Below are 20,785 nucleotides of genomic sequence, written 5' to 3' on the forward strand. Positions count from 1 at the left end.
GTGCTTACCCTAGGCAAGGACTTTTCAGCTTCCCGTGCCCTGCCAGTGAGAAGCTGGGAGGGGGCACAGCCAGGACAGCTGACCCAAACTGGCCAAAGGGCTATGCCATACCGTGTGACGTCATGCCCAGTATATAAACTGGGGGAGTTGGCTGGGGGGCAGCGATCGCTGCTCAGGAACTGGCTGGGCGTTGGTTGGCGGGTGGTGAGCAATTGCATTGTGCATCACTTCTTTTGTATATTCTTTTACCATTGTTGTTGTTGTTGTTATTTTCCCTTCCTTTTCTGTCCCTCTTTACCTCAACAAGAATTTTACTTCCCCCCCCACCCCCCCCCGACTCTCTTCCCCATCCCACTGCGGGGGTGCGGGCAGTGAGCAGACGACTGTGCGGTGTTTAGCTGCCCACCGGGTTAAACCACACCACCCCCTCAATACTCCTCTGGGGTCCCCTTAGTACAGCCTCGCAGGCTGAGCTGCTCCTTGGTTTGCTCACCTGCAGTGAGTCCACATGGTTGCCCAGAGCCCATCTACCTGATAACGTGGCAGCCACTGCCAGGTCAGTTTGCCCACGTTATTGCGGGCTTGGGGCCATCTGAGGATGGACAGCGTAACTCTGCATAAAGCCCTTCCTATGGGACAGGAATGCCATATGTGGTTGCTAGCAAACACTTCACATGCCAAATAAAATTCCTCAGCAGCAGAAAACAGAAACTTATCACAGCAGGCCAGCTATATATCCAGATATACAGGAATGTGTACTTTGTCAGCCTCATGCAGGGCTTGTGGAGTGAAGTTTTGGAGTTGGAAGGTGTTCCTGTTAGCCGAAACAAGAGGCAAACTTGTATTCTGTGCAAGGCTTCTGTTTTTGGAGGGCAATAATTCATTTTCTTTAAAAAAAAAAAAAAAAATTGCTTAGCCCCATGTTTTGTTTTCTGGAAATGGCTCAGCAATCTGAGTGCTATCCATGCAAACCTCCACAGAAATAAAACTTGCTAACTATGAAGGCTCAAGGCTTTGCTCTACCCAGAGTAAGTTGTCTTTGTGCTACTGAAGTCAGTGACACTATATGCTTGCACATCTGCTGAGCATCTTGTCCACAAGTATTTGCAATAAGCTGGCAGTCATATTTATTTCATAGAACAAGATTATATTTTTTTTTTTTTATTCCTCCTCTTATCATCCAAGATACAGACTTCAAGAACTGCTGCTCATCCTCTGTGTCTGAGTCTGTGCTCACGTGAGAGCTGTCTGTGAATGTGACCAGAGAATTGGGCTTCTGGCCAATAAAGCTAATATTTTTGGAAAAGGACATATCAGGCAATGTAAACCGCTCTCACAAGGAAAGTTTACATGTCTAAAATGTCTAATGCTTTTTAATCTTCTGCCTCCCCATGTACTGCCAACTTTCTCCAAGAGAATCAAGCTTCCTAAGCCATCCTTTCCGACTGTAAATCATTCTTACATATCTAGCCAGGAGACAAACTATGTAGTTGCTGGCCTGTCTCAAATGGATATATCAGGTAATTATTAGTCTCTGTAAACAATTCCCAATCAGCTAAAAGATTTTTGTTTTAATTGCATGCATGACAAATGAATACATTAAACTTTAATCTATTTCTAGCAGTTTCATAAGCAGCAGAGTAGCTAACATTAAATGCATTATGAATTATTCTAAATCCTCTAATCCTGGAGTTTATGAAGAGCTCCATTTTCCTTTACTTCCCATATCCTGCTCTTTCTAGACCTGAACGAAACATCACATACCAAGGTGATCGTGATTGTGCTCAGTTGTGGGAGCAATACTAAAAGCGTGTGCTAGATTTTCTTGGTTCCACCTACATTCACTACAATTCCCAGATATTTTTTTTTCTCCTCCTTTGGCTCACAGTGCCTCTCCACTGGGGTTTATGGAGTTCCTTTTAGAAATTAGCCCATGCTGCAGTTGCCAGAGAAATGCTCTTTCTCCCTAGATTCATGGTTTGCTATTTTTTTAGCGTGTAATAATATCTGCATGCCTGGGGACTCACAAAAACCTGAGGCCTCTCATTACATGTTCCTTTGCTCGTGTCAATGAGGCATAGAATTTAAATGCTAGCTATAAGTTTTTTACTCTCATGAAACCTTCAGTGCCACACTGACTTTCACCTCAGCCTCATCTGTTTTAAGTGGGCTTTTTTCCTGCAACATCTCTGTGGCTCAAGTCCTTGTTTAGTTTGCTCCAGTTCCCACAGCACCTTTTGGAAGCCAAAACCTAGTGCCATGCAGGAGTTAAAATACAGAGCTCTGCGTTGTATTCTGGACCATAGCAATCAGCTCACTAGAAGCAGCTTCATTAGACAGATGCATCTGGGACGAGGACTATGTTTTTTATACTATATACGTGTATAGGCCTATGCCTGTGTCCTGGTTTTAGCTGAGATAGAGTTAATTTTCTTTATAGTGGCTGGTATGGGGCTATGTTTTGGATTTGTGCTGAAAACAGTGTTGATAATACAGGGATGTTTTAGTTGTTGCTGCACTAGTCAAGGACTTTTCAGCTTCCCATGCTCTGCCAGGTGCAGGAGAGGCTGGGAGGGGACACAGCCAGGATGGTTGATCCAAGCTGACCAAAGGGCTATTCCATACCACATGATGTCATGCTCAGTATATAAAGCTGGGGAAGAAGAAGGAAGGGGGGGACATTTGGAGTGATGGCGTTTGTCTTCCCAAGTAACCATTACGCGTGATGGAGCCCTGCTTTCCTGGAGATGGCTGAACACCTGCCTGCCCACGGGAAGTAGTGAATGAATTCCTTGCTTCGCTTTGCTTGCGTGCGCGGCTTTTGCTTTACCTATTAAACTGTCTTTATCTCAGCCCGTGAGTTTTCTTACTTTTGCTCTTCCAATTTTCTCCCCCATCCCACCGGGGGGGAGTGAGCGAGCGGCTGCGTGGTGCTCAGTTCCCGGCTGGGGCTAAACCACGACAGCCTGTTACAATTTTCTTTGTCTCACCTTCTCATTGTATTTGCAAGAACTTACAACACTCTTATTTTTAGCATTGGTGGCCTATTTCTAAAACTTTTATTATACAGGATGTCAACAGGCGATAGTCCCAGGTGTGTTGCCCTGCAGGTTAATACTCCCTACCTATGCACACTTAACTTACCAGATTTTTAAAATATCATTTTAACAACATTGACACTGTTTTCCATAAGACAGCTTAATTGTAATTCCCTGGTTATGAAGTAATGTCATTCAAATCACAGCTGTCGCAAAACATAATAATCAAATTGTGATCCAATGTCTGTCATTACCCTCAGCTAGTTTGCCACGGGTATTAAATATAGAGGTTATACATGAGATCATGTATTATATTCTTTAAGGAGATCTGGGTAGCGACAAAAGTAATGCAGAACCACTACCCAGAGTCAACATCAACAAATACTCCCAGACCAAACTTGTACTGCGGATTTAATGTTTGCTTGCACATATCTGTGTGCGCAATTTCAGACTGTTTTCATTCTGCCTTTTCTGTCACAAGTTTTAAACAATGTTTGGGGTTTTTTTAAGTTTTCTAATATTAAAACCAGACAGTAATGGAGTGTCTGTGATATTTCTTTACTTGCTGTCAATTTGTCTCTTCCTTTGGTGTACTCTTGCTTACATTGAGTTTTACATCATGTGGAACTTGGTCTAACTGCAGGCTGCCACCAGCAGAGGCAGTCCCGCTCCTCCTCTGTCCCCTGTCATGCACAGCCTGGTTATGGTAAACGGCTGGTAAATGTCTGGTCAAGGCAGCAACTGGTTCAGTGAACAGATTCAACACCAGACTCGCTCCCCTGCAACAGCAAGTAGCTCTGTGGGGGATGAGCAAGCTGGACTGATGGAGCTGGACCCACGCATGGGAGGATGACAGATGCTGCAGCCCCAAAGGGGGACGGGGAAGGAGCTGGCCTTCCCCCCTTGGTGGCTGCCCACAACTACAGCACGTCAGCTTTCATGCAGAGCTGTGCTCTATTTTCTTCCTCTTTATAGAAATATTTCCTGTTTTCAAGGTTTTCTCATCCTCTGCACTATAAAGTCTTGGAATGACATATATGCTCTGATATGTTTTCAACCCAAGAACAGGTATTGCATTTCCACAGGCAATTGCAAACTTTTTTATTTCTCAAGACTTTATTTCTCCTTACAGGGAATAATCTGCCCTGCGTATGCCTTAAGTTTTACCCATCTGTATTCCACATGAGTCAACTTTCTCTGCAAAATCTTTATTTTAGATTCAGATGTCACATTAATCAGTGTAGTCATGTCCTGTTTGTAATAATCATCTCATCTAAATCCAACATAATATTCCAGTCAGTGGATGTATCTAGCTCTTGAATTCTGATATTTTTTCCTTTCCGTAGCTGAAATTTCTTTTATTCGGAATATGTGCACTTTGGACTGCTTTTGGGTATATTCTTTTCCCTTTCACAGACTGATGTAAAAATGTCTGGTTTTCCTGCAGACAGAGAAGTTTTTTCCAACAGCTGGACACTCTGCATGTCTGTGCTTGCTCCCACATGTGCTCCTTACCTCCTGCAAGGTTGGGCTGTTCACAGATTTTGTAGAATAAGCACACTGAGTTGCCTGTGCTACTTGTTCTCTGAGGGTCTTCCCACCAAGATCTGATGGGATCTGACAGGTACATTCTGTACGTTTAATTAATCTTTGTTTCTTCTAATTTTAAATCCAGCAACTTTTAAAAAGTTTGGGATTTCTGATCCCTATTAAAACACCGACACGACTAAAAGACTTTGTAAGCAGTCCAGAACGAAGTATTTGACTGCACAACTGACATCCTTCATTTCTCTGTAAAGTTATGGCTACTAAAGGTGTCTCTAATGCCTGAGATGGAAAAATTACAAAACTATGGCTACTTTATGCTTTTTTTTGTTTGGTTGTGGGGTGTTCTGTGTTTGGGGGTTTTTTTTGGAAGTCTGTACCCTGTCATGTAAAGAATATGTCCCTGTTCAAAGCTTCTTTATTTGTTGCATTCCTGGAAAGTTCAGGATGCAAAGGAGTCCATGTTCCTTGCACGTTGGTTTTTTCTTTGGTTTCTCTCTTTTAAAAAGGCTTTTTTTCTATCTCTACCCCAACTCTGCTAACCAGGCAGCATGGTTAGGTGCCAGCAAATGAGAAGCGAGCACCAGAACTTATGACTTAGAGGGGCTGTTGATATAACTAAGAAACATTAGAAGAAAGTACCTAAAAGGGAAAGAAAGCAGAGCATGTCTGCCTTCGAAGGCTCCAGGTCAAAGCTTTGTATGACTAACTAAACTGGTTCTTCTAGACTGCTGCATTTCAGCCCAAGCCCTAAAGGCTGGATAGCCTTACAACTTCTAAAAGAATTTGGTAGCTCTGCTATTGATTTGTGGAGGCGAAAAGCCAAAAATTTGCTTATGTTTGCCTCTCAACTTGCAGGCATCTGATTAGCTTTCTAGGAATGGGTGTCACAGCTTTTCTTAAGGACCAAATAAAAACTGAGCAAATATTTAATTGTCCAGCTCCCTGTACCAGCACTCACATGGCTGGTGCCCACGTCTATTACTATACATTATGACTTTAAAAGGTGACTTGAAACTAATAAAAATAGGGGTAGTTTCCATAAAGTGGTGCTCTCTTGCTTTTCCACTGAACAGACCCAAAAATACTTTGGCTCATGTTAGATAACGCAGTGAAAGAGAAAATGCTTTTTCTTTGATCCGTAGAGTTTGAACTGCAATGTAAACCAGATGGAAAAATCCCAGCAGATAATTTTCCCTTCTTTTGACCATTGAGGGCCATCAATCCAATCACATGAGCTCAGAGAGCCCTTGAACAGCTATAGCATATTTACAAAATGAGTTGGCCTGAGAATTTTATTGTTTGAACACAGTGGCTGCATGGAAATAATTTAATGATACACCTATCATATTGTCTAAGGAAAGGCTGAATTGTATAAAAGACCTTTCACTCTAACATGGATCTGAGACAGGGTGACTGGGGCCAGGAAATCAGGAAATTTGTGGAATTCGTAGTTTGACATGCTTTATTTTTAGTTGCCCTAAACAATATAGGCAGCTCAGTGCTTCAATGTCTGCTGTACTTCATAATCTTGTCTTACGCCACTGCAAACAATTTTAATATAATGTGTATTAAATTAATCCCAGTTTTACCAAAACAGTTTCAAAAGAACATAAAACAAATTGTAAACTGAAGTGGAACAATCCTGAAATACAATAAGCTTGTAACAGGCAGTTTATCAGACACATATGTTCCACCTTTAGGTTTTATGTGCTGAATAGATTTCGTACAGATACATCTATGCTGCAGAAAAAATACAGGTAGAGAAGCAAAACCACGCTGATATGTAAACAGGCTATGTAAATGTTTAAATCACCTAATGAGCATTCTTTAAAATGTTTCCATTTAAGACTGGTGTACACTAGCATTTACTTTTTGCTTTCTTAGCACTTTGATTATTTAGGTATACTTTTACTGCACTGATGCTAAAATCTGTGGCATCTCATTGTCAGTCTCCAGTCAACAATGAAGAGCAAAGTCTCAGATTGCTTTGGTTGTGTCCAGGATCTCTCATACACCCCTTCCACCTCATCAGACACCAGCATCCTAAAATCAGGCCCTGCTGAGGTATTTATGCAGAATGGTGCATCATGAGACCCACAAGGACAGTTTAGGAAACATAATTTTATGGAAAACTTTTATATAAAAGGTGTACTTGCTCCAAAGCTGTTGATGCCTGGTCTGTCTCTGCTGTAGCTGTCTAGCCACACCTGTAATTTTCTGATTAAAGATTCAGCCAGTGAAGGCATTGGCTCCATTTCAGTATCAGGTACAGATTTCTTTTGATCTCAGTAGTGACTGGCAAAGGGAGGTGACCTCTGTTTTAACAGATAAGCCCACCGGAGGTAGGGAGACTGTAGGCTTATGCTGCTGCAACTCCGCTGTTTTTAATGGATTTATTGCAATACTGGCATGAACCAGCATTGGAAAAGATTCAGGGCCAGACACAATCCTGCGTAGTGAAAATACTTCGATCAAACATTTTCTTTGGTACGGCTGTTTGTTGGCAGCACATAGACTTCAAATCTTGGAGAGGTGATCACAGGCAGGCAGAGGTATTACATTATAGAAACTGCCATGCTTGGCACTTCAGGGTGGCATCTATTGTCTTTGCAGGAAGAAAAAAAATCTTTGCTTTGATAAAGCTCTCTGATTCAAATTCTGTAGAAAGCTTGTTCACCTGGAATGGCTGCTGCATGCTCTGGTGTTAAACTTGTCAGCGCAGGGAGAGCTGCATTCCCGCATACAAACATATTAGATAACTCATCTGCCATTAAAGTAATCTTGGCATTTATTTTGGAGACTCATTTGATTATGTGAACACAGGTGTTCTTAATGCTGTCGTTCTTAGCTCTTCACAATTCTTGTTAGTATGTGGATTGCAGAATTTGACCTTTTTCATTAAGAAATTAAATTTGGCCTGCCTAGATCCTAATAGATATTTAAGAAAGCAGTCTGTATTCCAGTAAACCCTGTTCTGCTTAAGTAGATGCAAATGACTCTCTAGCAGGTGGCTTAGTGATCCAGTACAGCCAACATTTGCATACCTATTTTGAGCTAAGTTACTGCTTCGTGACTGCTCTTGTCCTTGCAAGTGAGTTACAATTTTAAAGATGCTGCATACGAATGCAGGACTTTGTTCTTAAATTGTGCCAGCCAACTGGTTTATTAGCTTGAGCAAACACTTTAGCAGCTTGCTCAGTCCTTTGGAGCACAAAAACTAGAGACTGAAATGGAGACATTTTCCAGAGAAAACCATGGATAAAGCTTACAGCTTAAAAAAAAGTTTAGGCCTGTATTTGTTATTGAATAGATGAGTGATACCACCAGCCCACTGGAAGAGAAGGTAACTGCATTGTGTTTAGTTATCTTATGAAAGATATATGCTCGTATGTCTGCTTGGCAAGACAAAGTTAGTTTTGAACAATAAGAAAAGATTCAGAATAAGGATAATTTCAATTTCAGTCACCGTTTCTGCAATTGTTACTGTAAGACTGAATGACAAATTGGGAAGTGCTTTGCCCAGGTGTTTAAATTAAAAAAATGTTAAACCTACAAGTAGTTTTTCCATGCTGGGATTACATGGAAAATCTCGGGTTTTTGGTTAATTTTTCTCTTGCAAAATCCAGGTATTCCCAAGTTTGCTGTGAAGAAAACCAGGTAGCAGTTCAACTGGGCTAAAAGAACAACTTCAAGCATTTCAACTGGACTGCTAAAGAGGGCAAAGAGAGGAGACAGATGTGCAGCATGAGCAAAACATGTAAGGTTTCTCATACTGTCTCAACTTTTTTTCAGAAAATGTTTCATTTTCTTGTTCCCCCATTCTTCTTGTTCAGACCTGCATGATTTAAACACTGCTGCAGAGCAGGTTTGGTATTCAGCAGGGCTATGAACGTCGTGATCGGACAGTGGTTTTGAGGTTTGTCAAAAAGCTTTTGGTGGCTTTTCTCTTCAAGGTTATAAAGCTATAGTACATGACAATTCATTGGAAAATGAGGCTTTTGCCGAAGTCCCAGACTATATTGCAATTCAGCCCAGGGAGGCTTTGAGATTAGTCACCACATCTTTGCTACTTTCTTTCTGTCAACGCCGAGTCCCTAAACTGCAGTTCATTTCTTACCCTTCCCATTGCTGCAGTTGTTGGGCACCAAATACAATGGATAATTAGAAGGGGACAGCTTAATGAAGAGTAGTGGTCACTGCAAGCTCCTCTCCGTTGCATTTCAGCTTGCTCACTTGTTCAGGTAAGGACAAAGGCATTAAAATATGGTAAAGAGACGTGGATTCTGCTTCCATCTCTGTCACCGAACTGTCACATGATTTTGGGGAAGTCACTCCACTCTCTGTGCTGCCCTCTTATTGCTTACAAATTCGGAATGCTGGGCTCCACTTTTGTTTGGGGAGTGCATTGAAAACCACAGACATTGGTTTCTGTACGAGAGCCCTGGATTAACAGATTTTCTTCTTTGCATTGTGTAATGGGATGATCTTAATAATTGTGCTTATTAAGAAAAAAATTAAAAGAAGAAAGGAAGGTAAAGATAGGTCACACTTCATGGCAGCCTTCTCCACTGAAGTGTCTGCTCTCCAAGGTCTACCTCCAGCATACTACAACTACCTGTAAAAAAGATCCAGCCAGTGTAATTTGAAATTCTCGTTTGTTTTGAAACAACTGTAATATATGATGTTAATATGTGGGTAGCTCTAAACCAGTCTCAGAGTATTTATATACTCCCAAAGTGGGTGTGCTTTTGACTAGTTATAGTGTACTTATGGGAAGGATTTGTCATCCAGGGAGATTTGCTTGTAAAAGTGGTGCTTGAAATGAATGTCTTCCAAGTCATGACTCAAATTATGGTCCTTCTGCCACAAAGAATTTTTGTTGTCCATCTCATTCCTGACCCATCCCCTGCTGAAACTTTTGAGTTTGACCTGTTCAACACAGACATGATCTATAAGACCTTGTCAAGGACAGGATAGACAAATGTGTTAAGTACTTTGTAAAGCAGCTCAGTTTAACTAACAACTTCTAACAGAGTAGCTGAAGCAAAATCAGTGCATATAATAATTTTAGCAAATATGAAGATAATAAAATTCAAAGTTAGGCTTCCAAACGGCATTTAGTGGTGGGAAGGTGGGCTCAGGCTGTGGCTCTGTTGAAGAATTCTTCCTCTCTCTGAAGTCCTAGAAGAAATAGAGGTGGATCTGGGGAATCTCTTTTTCTATTTGAAGATCCATTTGTGTTTTGCTGCAGCTTAAACAGTGAGAAAATACTTGTGCCACCAATACTTTGAATACATTGGTCATACTGCTGAATAGTAATGTATTTTTCATATTTCACCGGGTCTCTTCTGTTGCATACATGGCCTTTTTTATTCTTTAAGCAACCACAAATAGGGAGCTTTTATTTTTCCCTGTATTCTTTGATTCCCAGATTCCCACACAAGTTTGCCAAGCATTCAAAAAAACAATTCACTGCTTAGGCATTCAGTGTATTTTATTCCTGTTTCAGTTTCTCTTGGTCGTCTTCTCTCCTTCCTCAAGACTGAAGTCAGTGCGCTTCCCCCCCCCCCTTTTTTCCTTTCTTTTTTCAACCCTAATGTGCATTTTATGACTTTGTCCTTTCTTTTGGCAAGTTAGTGGTAGATGGATTTTGGAACACTTTTGCTTGAGTGTTAATTGTCCTTCACAAATTAGACGAGGTCACTGGCTTTTGAATCACTGCAATCTGCAGAAACAAGCACAGGGCCAGGAGTAAAAATGAAAGCAAAATATTCCCTTGGCATGGTAATCGTCTAATATAGAAGCAGGTGTAATATTTGGAGTGGCCTATTAGATATTGTTTCGAGAGAAGGCTTCAAAATGTATAAAGATTTAAATCCTTCTTGGAAAAATCACATTTTTCTTTGGTATGCAATTACTTGCATCTCGATTCTCAAGTCTATCTTGGTCTATCCTATAGCTTATTTGTAACGTAATTGCAACATAAAGGCCGAGTCTTTGAGCTGCTTTATAGTGCTGGTCAAATACAGAACAAAAAATCTTCTTGCTTCAAAAACTTCAAAATCTATTCTCTTCAAAAGTAGTATAATGAAATACTGGGTTTTTTTCCAATAAAGTACAGTCCAAGTAGTGAAGAAACAACAGAAATGCATATTTGTAGTGAGTGCTGAGAGGCAAGAAAATTGTATACGACGGGGTGTTCTAGCCTGTATGTGTACAAGCCTACCACTCCAAGCAGTTCCTTTAGAATCAATGCAGTTCATGAGCATAGATCTACATATCTGGGTGTTAAACAGCACAGTTTTCTCAGCAGATCTCTTCCAACAAAAAACCCCCTCATTTTGAAAGCAAATTTTTTGGAATAACATTTTGTTAGAGTAATTTTTTAAAAGTGCTTGGATAAAGTTAGAAAACAGCTGAAAGTGCATAATTTTTCCTATTTATGATAAGTGTTATTGTAATTTTGAGGTGGGAGCAAACAGGAGAATTTATCCTAAGAAGAATGTTACAAGAAGCTGAAGACAAGGAAATTCCAAACCAATGTCTTAGCTCAGTCCTAGCCACAAATAGAGGAAGCAGATAGTATGCAAAAGCCACCTTAAAATTAAATTAAATACATATGAACATGTGTGTCCATTAAGCAGATATTTATACACATTTATAATGTTATTTTTGTACATGCTTTAATGATTCAAGCATGCAATTAAAAGCTGTGCATAAGACTTTCTAATATCTAAGTGACTTAGATCTCTTTTTCAACAATAATATCGGCACTCATGAGCCTTTATTTCCTTGAAAGTTAATGGAGCAGAAAGTCCTAGATGTTTGGAGCATTCACATTTGCAAAGGGACTTTTTTATTCGTGCTTGTTTAAATGCTATTTGAAAATGAATGATGTATCAAAATGTACATGCATGAAGTAGCAACATTAAGAATGTCTTTTACCTGAGCACTTTTTTCTGCCTTGCTGCCTCCTCCATATATTAGTGGCACAAAGCAACCTGAACACAGCAGAGACTGGGGGGCTTCATCCCTTGGGTCCATCCCTTAGGCTGGAGGCAGATTAGATGTCGGGAGCCACAGATCTCCTGGAACCTGGTGGAAATGCTGCAGCTGCGTGATGGTGACACCTTTGCTGGCATACTTTGTCCTTTGTCAGGTCAAAGCAATTCAGCAAATATTATGGAGGGACTGTGAGCCAGAGTTTGTTTGGCTGTTTCTGCTCTGGTGGCTTTGCTGAGACTTCCTCAATGAACGAGCCTGTGGAGGGGGGCTGCCTGGTGCTTTCTGTTCCTTTTCCAAACTGTACTGTGTCCCGCTTATAGTTTCCATTTACTTCCACTGAATAAGTATGAAGGGCATATCCCATCCTGGACTTCTATGAGAAATGTTAGCACCAGGGTTTAAAAAATATGTGTGCGAAGTCCCTTAACAGATCATCTGCTAATCACCAGGTTCATTTGGGAAATGAAAGCATGGAAACCCTGCTCAGGAATACCTACTGCTGCATGGCTTGCTCTGCAAAGTGCACCCAGTCGGTGGCAATACGCTTTCTGTGGGAAGGGAGCCAGCCCTGGAAGGTCACGCAGAAGGCCAGTCCTCTGAAGGAGCTAGTCACAAATATTCCCACTGTGCACCAGGGAAGACCAGCACAGGGTTGGTATCAACGTAACTTAAAATACCAGCATGCTGAGCCCACAGCAACAGTTGATAAAATTACTGTGATGTGCATCCTCCCCAGTTTTACAGGCAGGGTTGTGGCAATAACACAGATGAGATGGTTCAGACATGTGTCTGCCTGGTGACTTGGGAATGCAGAGCTGCTCCACCACTGCAGCACTGACCACGGCATCAGCCTAAAAGAGATTTTGTCACGGTGCATGCCGCATGCCATACGGGAGAGAGACAATGAGAAGCCCACAGTTCATTCTGAACAGCACCAGGCTCGCCAGCGCCTGGGATGTGTGTGGCAGGAACTTGAGCTTCCACCAGCTACACAGAGTAACTGAGAACTGATCAAACTCAACCGTGCATGCAGAAGGGGCAGGCGTTGGTACCTTGCTCATCAAGTCCACGTCAACTGAATCAAAAAAAAGCCATCAACGAGATGGTGTGACGCACCTTTCTAACTTCACTGTCATCTTTCTGCCAAATTTCAGCTTCCTGCTCTGAACCTTCATCGTGATCTTCACGAGTGGGTGGGGAAACCTGCCTTTGTTGCTAGTTTTTGTTCTGGAAAGCATCTGATCGTTTGGGGATGTTTCCTAATAGACCTCAGGCAGAGAAAGAGCATGGAAGATTTTAGACCTTAAAAGTTAAAGGTCTCACAAAGTTACAAGCAACTGGAAACAGTGGGTATGATGGAAAGTATTAGCCTGGTGTAACAATGGATGGAGCAGTAGCAACATCTATAATTATAATTGTAAGTGACAAAACAGAAAGGAAAACTATGTTCCAAGGGATTTAAAAGGATTTTTTTAAACCTGGGCCAGATTGTCCCCTCCCATGTTAAAACCCACAGGAGGAGATTTCTGCTTGGAAACTGCTACATGGTGATCTGCAGACCTCTCCCAGACCGACTCATCCCAGAGGCAGAATCTCTCTTTCTGCTCTCCAAAGGGCACAGATTTTCCCTTCCGAGTGGGCACACAGATGCCTGAGCTAACTTGTTTCAGGTCCTGCCCTAAGGGTCTTTCTCACCCCTCACCTCACCCCTACCCCCAGTTAGCCTGTTTTCTTTGGAGACACCCTTGTAGCTGTCTTGCTTTGTTGGGAACAGTCTCCAGAATGGAAAAGGGAGAGATATGGAAACTATGCAGCCTCTGGCCCCTGGGCTGCACAGGTTATACAGGGAGGGAAAGGGACAGCAGAGATGGGTAAAAAGTGGATCTGCTTTGGGTGCAAGGAAGCATCTGCACAGTGTGAAGAATGCTAATACCTGGCCGCTGGCTTGCTGTTTTCCTAAAATGTTACAACTGCCCTTCTGAGGTTGCTAAAAAACCTAAATAAAACAGCACCATGCTATATTAACATTTTTTCTTTTTTATGGTATGATATTTTTAATATAACTTTTGGCAGCATGTGCTGAGAAGCAGAGATTTTCACTGAAATGTAGGACCTCAGAAGAAAGTCTGTTTTTCCCAAAGTGGCATGTTGTTTCATGACCTTTCACAGATGTTTCATGAATTTGTCATCCTGAGCTGCAGAATTGTTTTTGTTAGGATGTAGAAATAGCTCTGTACTTGCAGAGCTGTTGGTGACATGACTGCCCGTCCCACTGCATAGACTTGGACTAGTGCAATAGCTGGATAGAGGGAAGGATATTTTTTTTTGCAGTCTGTTGTGGTAACAAAGCAGAGAAATTGCACTAACCTTTGCTTTCTCCCCCTCCAACCGGTGGTAAAAGTCTTAAATATATTCATAAGAAAAATGAGTGATGATCTGTAGTAAGGATTTATTACTTTACCAGTTACTTGAATTTCTCCCTTAAGATTACACAAAGGGCGATTGGAGGGTTTTTTCTCATTCATAGAAGAGGGTATAAGCAAAACCAGGTAACAAAGAGCAAAGCTCAAAACAAATGATGACACTGTGAAAGAATCTGCCTTCAGTCACTGAAGAGTCCTCACAAAATCATCTAGTTTATCAAGAAAGCATAGTCTGGGATTTATTATCTAACAAATGTTTATTGCTTTTAATATCCAGTGAGTGTTTTTCAGATACATGTCCTAGAAAATGAGGGAAACATTCCTTCAAGCACTTGCTGGAACTCTCTTTGGACTTTATGGAGCCACCTCTATCCTCTCCTTAATGACAGCAGGCACCCTTTAAGCCAGCCAGCTGAGATACTTAGAAGTGCCTCTCTTAGCTGTCCAGGTTGCAGGACAGAAATAAACAGCAGGTCAAGCCACTCTTCTGAACTGCAGAAACCTAGATGTGGACAGAGAGTTGGGTACAAGGCTGGAGGGTGGAGGGACATTTTTGGACCGAACTGAACAGTCCGCAGTGCCTGAAGGCCACTGCAGGTGCAGTGACAGTACAGTAAGGGAGGGACAAGCTTCCCTCCAGGGGAAAAGTTACCCTGTCCTTGCTGTGACAGACACTTACAGCTTTAGTCCTACCCGGGGACAAGGCAGCTCTGATGCTAACAGCTCCACTACCTTCCTAGCTGTGTCCTTTTATATCACCTCTGGGTCCCTACTGGCTCCCCCTTTTCTCTCAGCCTGCATTTTGGGGAGGGCTGGGGATCTGGCAGTCATTGACACCCCCGGGATGAGCAAACACCTACAGCAATAGGCCTAAGAAGTCTTCCTGTAGCTACCCTCCATGCTTTTGTTGTTTTGAGCTGGGAAGGTGTATTAACTAGTTGATGCTCCCAATAAGAAGAAATATGTCCTCTTTTGCCCCTACCTATTACCGAGGGAAGGGAATGATCATGGAGTTGCTGGATGTAAATGGGGGCAAAACGTTCCCTGAGGACCCCTGCAGCAGTGATGCACATGGCAGGAGGTGCTCGGCTTGGCCATCGTGGTCCTGGCCAAGTTTGCAGGGTTGTTATCAGAAGTTGTGCCTGACATCAGGAAAGGTAATCTCAGAGGCAGCCTGTACAAGTCCCTGGGGAAACTCTTAGCCTCCTGCCCCATGGCATCCTTTTCAGAGAGCCATTTCTCAGGGCTGCCCTGTTTTTTCCTGGGGCTGCCCTGCTCTTGGTTCCTGGGAGGACAGAAAGAAAAGCAGTGAGACAGGGGTGTGAAATCAAGTGGGATGAGATGTGATGTTTGTAATTACGTGAGAAACCTCTAAAAAGCTGGATTACATCATATAAATTCTGGTGCTTCCATCCTTCTTTTGTATTGATGTAATTTTTAAGAATTAAATCCGATACCCAATAAACAACTAACTAGTATGTCTGAGCAGGAGCTGAGCCACAAACCAGCAAGCACGTCCTACGTGTTCAGCTACTCCCAGGAGCCTGAGAGAGGGGAAGGGGTTGCTCCACAAGGAGAGCGGCAGCGACCACAGCGTAGCCATGAGCATGGAGGGGTCTGCCCTGTGGTGTCCTAGAACACGTCCTCTCCATGGCACCTTGGGCATGTACTAGATGTTGCTCTTGATGTTTGCTTGCAAATCCCAGAGAGAAAGGTTGGCCTATAAGAGCATTTTTTCCTCGCTTGCCCCACTGCTCAGTGTCAGCACCGGGCCAGGGTACCTCTGTGTGTCCCAGAGAGGAGGTGGTGGGGTGGCACAACTATGCGAGATGAGGGGTGTCACTGGGGGAACACGCTGGAGGGGTCCCTGACCCTTCCCAGGAAATCTCTGCCTGGTACCTATGCAAGGGTGGGCAATGCACCACTTCACGTGGACATTCTGAAGATTCATCACCGCTACTGCTGTTTCCTGCTCCAAGCACTAGCTCAGCTCTTGATTGCCAGAATTAAGGCTGGCCTACAAAGCTCTCTGCCTCCACAGCCACTAGTAATGGCCCACCTATGTTCAATTGCCCAAAATTTATGTGGCATGGATGGTGGCATGTTGGTGTTCTTACTTTGGTAGCCAAGCATGTCATGTATTTTACAGTTCATTTACAGTCTCCAAGGTAACTAATGCTGATTTATGTCCTTCCACTGTGAAATCCTCGTCTTGTGGTGTCAAAATGGCAGGCCTGCTCCCAGGATGCTATTAGGACGGACATAAGCACAGTCAGCTCGCCACAATGCACATCTCTCACTCGCCTTTACAATATCCCTATAGGGCAAAGAATAAAGCCTATTCATAGCCTGCTTCTCAAACCTTTTAAATCCTTCCTAACAGAGGCAGCATGGCAAGGAAAGCGATGGGTGTAGGAACCCCATCAACAGCTGCTGGACTCTCAGTTGTAGAGTCCAGCCTCTCTGATATTGCTAGTCAGCAGAAATCAGTGTAGTGTTAAGCCAGGTGGCCTTTTTGGGAGAGAAGCTTCTTGAGAGCTGGATGGACCCTATTCACCCCTGCTGCCCATAAGGACTCCCCACTCAATCCTTGGAGCTGCTTGTGCAGCAGCCACACCAGACGACCAAGGCTCCTAGTCTGGGGAACTTGGGTGGGGGATGTCTGGGACCATTTTTAGCTGCTTTGTTATGCTACATTCCCCTTGCAGCACAGCCATGAGCACTCGGGCAGCATCATGCTTGAAGGAATTTTTAATCCAGTCCAGCTAAGATAAATCTCTGGGGCTTTCCCCCTTGGCAGTTAGTATTGCTGTGTGAACAGGCGGTTAAGAAAACATAAAAACATAAAACAAGCCATAGGAACTGCCACGGTAGGTCAGACAAAAGTCGTTCTGTTGCAAGCAAAGCAAAGATACCATGAGGCATACGGCGGTGTTTCTCGTGGTATGTGCTCCCAGCTTTCTGGCCACCGGCCACTTAGGGACATTCTGTTCCAGTCACACTGCAGCCTGCACCTCCTGGCACTGCTTTGGTCACACATAACGTTGTCATTACAGTGACTCCTGGGATTGCAAGTATGGATGAGCGCTTTGCTGTGTTTATCAGCAGAAAGAGCGTTGAAGGCAATTTTGCCTGTGAGCTTGGCATGCAGGTGTCATTCTCTGCAGCAGGGAAAAGATGGGAAGAGTCAGAGTTTAGCAGAAAGAATAGAAAAGTCATAGGGAAAGAAACAGAAAAAAGTGTATCTGATTAATTTTGCATCTGTTCTTACTTATGGACTACGCTCTTGTGTTGACTGGTTGCCTCACATTCAATATTCAAATGTAACACGTGAATTATTTTTAACTCCAGCCTGGTAAATATCCACTATCTGCTGCTCAAACTGCATTAGCAGATAAGTTGCCAGGCTAAAGTGAATTCATTAACCGGCAACAGTAAAAACATTTGCAGGACAAGAATCATCAGTGGAGGAGGGAATTAAGACATCCCAAAGTGCAAGCAAACACACCCTGACATTTCCCCAGTAGAAACATTAGTCAACAGGACTATGAACTCCTGAACTGATCTGTGTCCCCTCAGCTTGGCCTCCCTGATTGTAAGCTGGAAGAAGCCTCCATCCGAGCAGGCTGAAAACGTCTGCTGCACAACAGAAGCTTTTCCCTGCACATCCACCCACCTCCATTTTCCCAATTGCTGGGCTTATATGAACAAGCTGTCAGTGCAGCTCCCTCTCAGATGGTGTCTGCCCATCAATACAGCTTTATTGACAAAGCATCTGCAAGTCCTACATGCTTAGACATTTTGGTGAATGTCACGTGGCAGGTGTGACTCTAAGTCACCGAATCTTTTGCCCGTAGTACATCCTTCACGCTCAAGAGCATCCCTCAAGTCAAAATAGGCAGTCCCAGAGACACAGCCCTTTTCATAGTCTAAATGCTCTGTAACATGCTTTTTTAATTAGACAGTAAACTAACTGATGCCTCCCTTCCCGCTCATATGGTTCTCCTTAGAGCCACCTTCTTCCCACCATCCCTCCTCCTCCTCCTCTTCCTCCAAAACAAAGAAACATTCCTTGTTTTGCTTATGACGCTGTTTCCAGGAGTGCTGCCTGCTTCCAGAAAGCAGCGCTGCCCCTCTATTCCCATATTTCAGACTCAAGAGATGGACTAGCCAGGTGACACCTTCCAAACAGAAAATTTTTCCAGTACAAAGAGCAGCATCTGTGTTGTTCCTTCTACTTGCTGCTGCCAGTGGGCTTTGCAGGGCCCCCATGAGATGTGACAGCAGGCCAGGGCACCTCAAAGAGCCGGTGGTTTCATTTGCATCTTGCTACAAGTGTGATGGTACCAATTCTGAGTCGCTTCCTTTGCCCACCCTTTGCCATCTCAGCTGTGCTTCATAAGGATGTTATCAAGGATTTTTCTGCCAACTACACAAAGAGTTGCCATAATTCGCTTTCCTTAGGGCAAAAGTACTGCTGAATATCCTAGCACAGAAATATAATGCTTCTTAGTTACCTTAGGTGGGCCCAGTGGTTCAGAGTTGGTTCCCCAGTTGATGGTTTTTCTCAATTAGATTTGTTTAAAAATGAATGGTTTAAGATCAGTTACCATCTGGCAACCAAAGCCCTTGGGGGAGTCCACTCCTGTAAAAAATGAGAAAGCTGGGCCAGAATTAAAAAATGGGAGTGGGACTGGGCACATAAATGTAAGAAAAGGGACAGGTGGACAAACAGAAAATAAACACCTCTTGTTAAAAGACAGAATTTCACTTCCCCTGAGGAAACCTTGAGGGGTGGGATAGATGGGCTTGGGCTCAGCCTCACGCAGATGGATACGTGGCCTTTGGCGCAGCTGGGAGCGGGGCAGGATGGCAGTGCCGTCCTTGCACCCCTGCAAGGATGCTGCTCTGCACAGCCAGGAAGGAGGAAAATCTCACCAAACGATGAGTTATGGGCCTCTGTCTGGCCAGAGCTGTCACTCCTGACCTGGAGCACTTGGATCTGGAGGCATATGGTCCAAAAGCAGGCTGAAAGATGTTTAGATCTGTGAGTGGGGTGGTTCAAGGCTTCCTGTGTGTAAGAAATAAGACCTTGAATATGTTTTTACATAGAGGGAGTTACTCTGATGATGTCTTAGTCCACCTCCAGTTCTCCTTCTGGCTGGAATAGACAAGATCCTGAATTTCAGCTGGTCAGATCAAGAGGGATAACTCCAGTCACAGCATTGCAGCTGAGGGTTGAGTCATATAAAGACAGGAGGAAACAGCAGAGCCAGAGCTGTGCCGTACCACATTTTTTCCTCCATCTTGAAACACATTATTAGGGACTTGGGTAATGACGTAGTCTCCAACTATAACTTTGGAAACTGATAGAATCTGCTATATACTGCTATAACCTCTTCTCCCCCAAAATCTGCACATCTTGTCAGGTGCTGGCATTCCCCTTTAAACAGAAATGTTCCTCTAATGCAGGATCTTTTGACAGGTTTTGCTGCTAATAGGTCAAGGAAACTTGGTTAAGTGCTTGTATTTCACACATAAGGTCTGTTCCCACTAAAAAAAAATACTTGATTTGTATATAATAAAATATATGGAAATAAATGGGGATGATGGTGGTGCAGGGAAATTCTTTGAGTCAGGAAAATAAATTATCCATTCAATTTACAAGGGATCTATATGAAGATATGGTCGTTTCTGGACACAAAGTGGTAATATGGAGTGTTCGTTCAAAATGAAAACGGCTAACTTGCCAAAAGATTTTGATTAGCCAAAATTTTATGCTTGGAAATTTACATCATTTCTTAATCCTGTTCCATAAAAATATACTGCCATACGTAAGTGTTTAACATCACATTTGTAGGAATTTGATCCAGTTTAACACATAGTAAATTAGTTACATGAAGGTTGCTTGCTTTATGCTTCTCTGTCTGTTCCTAATACTCTGCCTGTCTGACATTCCACTCTGCCCATATGTTCCATCCCTGACATATAAAAATATAAATTCAAGATGAGAAGATTAGGACCACCCTGGAATATTCTGCCCTTACTCTTTTTTTTTAAAAAAAAGAATCCTGGATTTTGGCTTCCAAATAAATCAAGAAAAAAGAAAGATGATAGGAATTCATTTGCAGATGGTATGGAATATGTACCTGCACGGATTTACAACATTAGTCTCTTCATTTGTGTGGAGTTACAAGGCTCATGTCATGTTTTCAGGGTCAGGTCAAAGAGAAGAGCAATGAGTTTGTTTTTAACACAGCAATCCTATCAGTCAGAAGTAGAGACAAGTTTCCCAGGTGATCAAAGTACATTTTAAACCAGCTGACTTGGGGAGCTTATATTAATTTTGGGGGGATTTGGGTCAGATATGAAAGGATTTAATCCCCACATAGCTAATCCTCCCAAGAGCTAATTTAAATGGAGACTGATCTGTCAATTACAGCATTGCTTCGCTACACAGGAGAACTTCTGAATTACTGAAGCTTAATTTAGCTTGAAAATTTATTAAAGTACTCTGTTACTAGTTCAAATAAAATGGAAGCAAATGGCTGAATTGAGAAAGGAGAAGTCCAGTTTTTTTCTCCCATCATTGAGGATGGATCCCTTTGACTTAAATTCTGTTTGGGGAGCTTGCTCAAGGGTGGACCTTGGTGATGGTTTTGTACTTTTTGGTCAAATGTGACCAAAAATGCAGATTCAAGGCAAAGAAAATTATCTTTGAATTTGTCAGTTTATAGAACCAGATTTTTAAGCTGTCTGAAAAAGAAATCT

Source organism: Ciconia boyciana, chromosome 2 (assembly GCF_034638445.1).
Source record: "Ciconia boyciana chromosome 2, ASM3463844v1, whole genome shotgun sequence".
In the NCBI taxonomy this organism is placed as follows: Eukaryota; Metazoa; Chordata; class Aves; order Ciconiiformes; family Ciconiidae; genus Ciconia; species Ciconia boyciana.